Here is a 6523-nt window from a genome sequence, read left to right on the forward strand (position 1 = left end):
GACCAAATCGTTCGATGTTTCGCCATAAATCCCATTTTGCAATTGGCAGAAACCGCTTGTGCAACTCTCTGTATTTAATGCAGCGACAGAAGATCGTTATTCGTGATATAGAAATTACAGAGTTAGCCACGCATTGATTTTTCACCTGAATTACGGTTGACCGGCAGAATTTTTTTCCAACTTGTTTAAACCAGAGAAAGCAATTGGGTAAAAAAAGTGTAATTAATAAAAGTTATTACTTTCGCTGGCAAATAAAATTATTCGCAAGTTCTGAATTTTTAGAAGGCAAAGAATACTTTTTTGAACGTTTAAAATAACAGTAGATATTGTCAATTTGATTTCTCATCTTAATGGAAATTTATTTGATCAAATATTATGTTTAAAATTACGTTCGAAATTCTAACAGAATTTTCAGAATTTTAAATTGACTTTAATTTCGTGTTTCTGTATTCTATGGACCACTTGATAATTCCTGCTTTGATTCCAACTCAAAATACAATGATTTTTTTTTAATCCTAAAACTCCATAAAACAATTTGTAACATCGAATTGTTCTTTGATATTATATATTTATATTATACGTAAAATTTTATGATACAGAAATAGAGTTTGAACAAGAAATATCTGTTAACACGTAACGTAAGTTATAAAGCCTGAGGCAAGCAAAAGTAAACGTATTAATCTACTGATAACAGTAATATAATTAACGAATAAGCAAAAGATTTTTTTTCAAAAAGTTGAGTTTTCAAGAAGTTTTCTCAAGAGTACAAGAAATTAATCAAGCGATAGAAGTGCGCGGTACAGTTATAACAGAATACACACGAGGACAACGCGAGAATTGAAACCAGTTTAATTAAGTCAGCACGCGATTACATATTTAAAATCTGCGGTCGCGATTTCCATAACGTAGCCGGTTGAATTAGCTATGTCTGTCCCTTGACGATATGCACGAATGTCGTTCTTATTTTTTAAAGCAATTAAACCACGGTAATTCTCATTCACGATGGTGTTTCCCATTACGTGAAACGAAACGGGCAAACAATTTCACGAACTGTTTCAATAGCGGGTCAAATTTGCCGTTCGCCATTTCCCAGCTACTTGAAATTCGTCCACCTGCTGTTTGTATTTTCCTTCATTTGCTCGCCAAGCAAAGAATTAATAACAATCTTCCTCGTGCGTTATCGAATACACATTTTAGAGTTATTTTTCTTGTTGCAACTGTACGTTGTCTTATGCCAATTTTAATATCAATTGGAAATTTATTTTAGACATATCAATAATAATTTTCATCGTTTCTACGTCCAAGTCTAATCAGTGAATAAAAGTTTTAATTTTCACGAAGAAAGAATCGAAGAAGTGTAACATAAGCAACGTGAAAATCACTGTAAAATATATACTGAGTGTCCAATATTTCAAAACGCAAGACAACAGCACAACATTCTAAGCAACTTTAAGAAAATAAAGAAAGTAGATAAAGGAGAAGGAAAAAATAAAGCGGCTCTTACAAGCAGAAAAACCCAGATATTTGGCAACAAATGTAGCCGCAGAGAAGTAAGTAATACAATGTAAGTATTGTACAATCACAATTTTTCCATTCCGACATTTTAAGGTTGATACAAATATCGTCAATCTGTTTCTATCCTGTAGCGAACGAAATTGTATTTCCTACATTTTTAAAGCTATTAAGAAAACCAATATAGCATGTGATATTTGTACGGAATTTTTTTGCAAAAACGGATTTTTGATCAAAAGCGTATAACGAACGAATGAATTGAAAAATGTTCGAGTGTATGATTTTCATGAAAAAGAAAAACAATAACAAGCTAATTTAATATTTTGTAAGCTTATGAAATACCCGACTTTAAATAAATAAATTTAAAAGACAGAAAATTTTCATTCGTGCAGTAAAAAAAAGCTAATTGTAGATAATAAAGAGAAAGGAGAGGATAATGGTGCTGCTAAAATAAAATCGGAACGCCGTTACTCCCTCCAACTGTTTCCTTTACTAGGAACTAACTTTTTCACGCACATTATGTTCGCAAACTTTTTCTTCTTTCCAATAAGATAATTCAACCAGTGTCGGATGCTACACCTGAGGCGGACCATTTGCATAAGCTCTAAAATATTGAATATTTACATGCTTATTATTACTAACTGTACTACTAAGTGCATTACTATTAACGCTAAATAGATTACCGAATTTTTGCCTGTGAGCAGCTTTAAAAGAAACAGTTGACGCAGCAAAGATTAATAGCGTTAGGAATTAATTGAAAGAATTTGCAATTCATTCGCTGAAATTAAAGGATAAATTTGCAAAAGGATTCGCAATTGAATGGGATCAATTTTTGCATTCCAACATTTTAAAGTTGATGAAAATATCGTCAATCTGTTTTTACCCTGTGGCAAACGAAATTGTATTTCCGACATTTTTAAAGCTATTAAGAAAGCCATTATAGCATATGACATTTGTACGGCATTTTTTCGAAAAAAAAAGGGATTTTTGATCAAAAGAGTTTAACGAGCGAATGAATTGAAAAATGTTCGAGTGTATGATTTCCATGAAAAAGAAGTGCTATTGCTGGAAGAATATAGAAGCGGTGTATGCACCGAAAAGAGAAAGAAGCAGGAACAAAAAGCAGCAAGCTAGAAGATTCGCGGGAGGAGAAGAAATAAAAGGCAGACAAGAAAGGGACAAGATAGTTCTGAATCTGTTTCTTTCCGTGACTTATTTCTCTTGAAAGGGGCATTTGAAGAGCCTAGTTTCGCAGAAGACGACAGCTTTGTATCTTCGAATGAAGACGAATGTGCTGGATGTAGCAAAGATTCTAATAAAACCAAAAGGAAATATAAAATGCATCGACTGCGCAAGCTGAGCATACAAAAGCTGCACGAACCATGAAAATCGTTGCTGCTATTGCGAAATAAAGATATTCGAACGAAAAACAAAAAATATCAAAAGTTAATTAAATAAAAATCGAAATGTATGTTTTTTTTAAAGGATTAGGCAGGTTCGTGCGTTGTTAAAAGTTTTTACGTGTTTTTTGTAAAAATATTTTGTCTGTTTATCTCATCGAACGTTGCTACCATAAATTGATTGAATAAATAAAATTCTCTGTTTTTCATCGTGTTAGAAACAATTATTGTAAATGCATGGACAGCGAAGTATCATTTATTGGAATTAATTATAGTTAGACTATGATATTTTAAACTCAACTCCGCAACTTTGCTCATTCCAAACTATAAACTAGATGTTACGTCGCGTGAAAAGGTCCACGCGACGTCCTTCATTGTCTGACCGTCAAGGCCCAAGCACCCATAGAAGGGCCCTCAATAACCTAAGGTCCCACCATAAATCGAGTCTTATAAACCCGCAGGAACCGTTAATCCTGCAAGTATTTTCGATTTGTAATTGGTATTTAAAAAATCCTTAGGTCCATTGTACGTTCTTGCAAATTACGGAGAAAGCAGGTAGTTACCTAATGGGGAAAAAACCAAATAGTTGTCTAACGGAAAAGTTGGTTTTTCCCATAAACAATGCCGCCCATGAACCACGTTGGTAGGAGGCTTCTTTCTCCTATCTTCATTCCCAACATTGATCATAAAAAATCGGCATCGCGGATCATTGCCCTCACTTTCCTAACTAAAAATGTGAGCAACGAATCCGCGTTCTTCGTTCAGAGGGCACACCCATACCGAGCTTTCCTCCGAAATCACATCAGAACGAACTTCAGGGTTCCTACGACTCTCACAGTTCCTGCAGTTCCTTCGGCTCTCACAGTTTCTACGGTTCCTACAGTTCCTACTGTTCCTACTGCTCCGACTTGTTCTACGCCATCAGGAGGATCACTCTGCTGGTTCTCATAACCAACGAACAGTCAAAGTCAACATATACACGGATTCTCTCATCTACGAATAATCCTTTTCTTCGTCACCTGTATCTTAATCAACGGCGTTACTAATTTGTGTGATTGTACAAAGTGTGGGAAATAAATTTTATAATCCCGTGAATCGCAGTGTTATACTCCAACAACTACTCCTATTATCTTAACGGAAATCAGAGGATCGATCTACTCGTGGTGTCGATCCTTACAATCGTAACGGGAATTTACGACTCCTGTTGAAGCGTTTTCTCGCGACCACATCTCTGCGATAGCTTGAAAATACACTAGAGATTATAAAATCTCTGGCCACTTCTATTTTTCTCATTACGTTACTATTGTAATTTGGCTTAAAATCACTTTACATGCAAAACATTACTTTTTGTTTCATTACACATATGTGTAGCAGCCTCCATAGTTAAAATATCTAGAAATTTCCTCTTTTCCAAAACGTGTTCAAATATTTGAAGTTCACCGTGTTCTTTGTCTTTTGTGCAAAGTTATACCTATTATGCAGACTGAGGCGAAATAACGATTACATGTTTTAAATCGAATAAAAGTACAGGAGGGATGGAAAAGCTTCATTTTTCCTCAGTTTCGAAATTACAAGCAAGATATGTAAGCTAACTATAAGAAGAACGATGTAATAATATCTTTATGTAGTTTAAAGTAGTGGTAAGAAGAATATGGATCTTTATATGTTAAAACAAACTGACAATTTTCTTGATCTCTATTTGAACGAATGGAATTTAATATCAGAGAAACGATTGTTTTCTTATCCGAAAGTTCCATTATCTCGACACTTTCGTATCGCTTAGTTCAGATACGGGAAGCTCTACTGTAGCTAACCAGAGATCGTTGACTTGTGCTGTGATTAATCGGGTTACTTTCGAGAGCGTAAAAAAAAGAACGGAATCCTCGTTGTTTCAAATGAAACGCGATTCTTAATTTCCAGCAACTCGAGGCCAGTGGCCGTAAAAATTGTCGGAACGATACTTTATTGTTAGCTGTTTCGTCGGCAGTCGCCAAAATGTTCAAAGTTTCCACGATGCAATTATTTCACGGCCGTAAACAAAAAGTTTATTCTTCACGTAGCAAAGGGTTAGGCGTTTACGAGTCGGCGGCGAATTGCGTCGGTTAATTACTCGTGGAAAAATCTTCACTCGCCACGACGATGGAAAATTCCCCGTAGGAACTAACGGCTGTGCCGTCCGAATCGTTTCATTTCGAAATGCTTTGCGTTTCTTTCCTTAACTTGGCTCTGATCCTTCATTCGAATTTATTTAGTCAGAAATCTGTTAATTGTGAGAAATAAGTTAGCTCGACGTAAGGCGAACATGTTCGTCGAAACGTAACGACGAATGTTGGAAAGACGATCGCGCAAAGATCAGATTTACGTTTGGTGTTTTATTACACAAAGATGGAGATATATGAGCGGATATCGTGAAAAGCATACTTAGTATATTTGATCGTAGAAAGACTGGATTTATTTCTTGCATTAATTATCTTTCTATCTTTTGTTTCTTCTGTACAAAACGAGATACGATTATCTCGTGATTATATTGATAACATTTGAAATACGTCTGAAAATGTATGCAGAAATTGCAAGATATTTATTGGATAATCAGAATACTTGAACAGTCAATTATTCGCGATATTAATAAGTTACAATATTTAATGAGATCATCTTTGACACTAATTGCAGGTTTAGGATTACTATTTCTGCTGGATAATAATTTCTGACTAGGCGTATGTTTGCATGTAGGCAGGGGATCTGATGACAAGTCATCGCAGCCTACTCTTGCTGAGAAGGCTTCATACGACTACCGCCATCAGGATCATAAGGGGATACTGGACGATATCATATGCGTCAACGACTGTCCTGGCGGTGTCTCCTCCGTTCGAGCTCCAGACTTTGGCGAAGACCAGGTCCGTGACCACCGGGCCGTTAGATCGGTCCTGCCAAATTGGAGGGACCGTGGAAGACTTCCGCTGTTCTTCTGGATGATGCAGATGCTCGCAGGACATGGAATATTCGTGGAATACCTGCAGAGAATCGGAAGAGAGGTGACGAATATCTGTCACCACTGCGGTGAGGGCGAGGACACGGCCCAGCACACGTTGGAATTTTGTCCTGCGTGGGAGGTCCCACGTCGTATTCCTATGGCTAGCCATTAGCGAGAGATTAGACCCCTCGTCAGTTGTGATACTAATGGGAAAACAAGAGTTTCTCGCAGTTCGTCCATATTGCGAAGGCGTAATGCTCGTAAAGCAACGAATAAAGTGGGAGAGCGTGAGAACATTCTACCCTTGCAGGGTTCCTGCGCCGCCCTAGGTGGTTATAGGGGCCGACATGCCGAGGAGGATCTGGATCTCCTCAGACTTGCCCGACGGCCCAGGGGATAGCGTTGAGAGGGGTGGTCCCTCCCAAGACCCGAACTAAGGAATGACTCCCTCAGACAGTAAAAGATGCAGGAGTGCCCCGGCAGTAATTCGAAAGAGGTCCCGAGGCATCCCAGCTGAGCGTCAGGCGATCCACCGTGGGGTTTTAGTTGGCAATCCGACACTACCTCGCGGCTTCCCAGAATGTTCCCACTATTATAATCACAGTAGTCATTACGATGCTAACGAAATTTCCAAAACTTT

This window comes from Bombus affinis, chromosome 15 (genome assembly GCF_024516045.1).
Source record: "Bombus affinis isolate iyBomAffi1 chromosome 15, iyBomAffi1.2, whole genome shotgun sequence".
Taxonomy (NCBI): Eukaryota; Metazoa; Arthropoda; class Insecta; order Hymenoptera; family Apidae; genus Bombus; species Bombus affinis.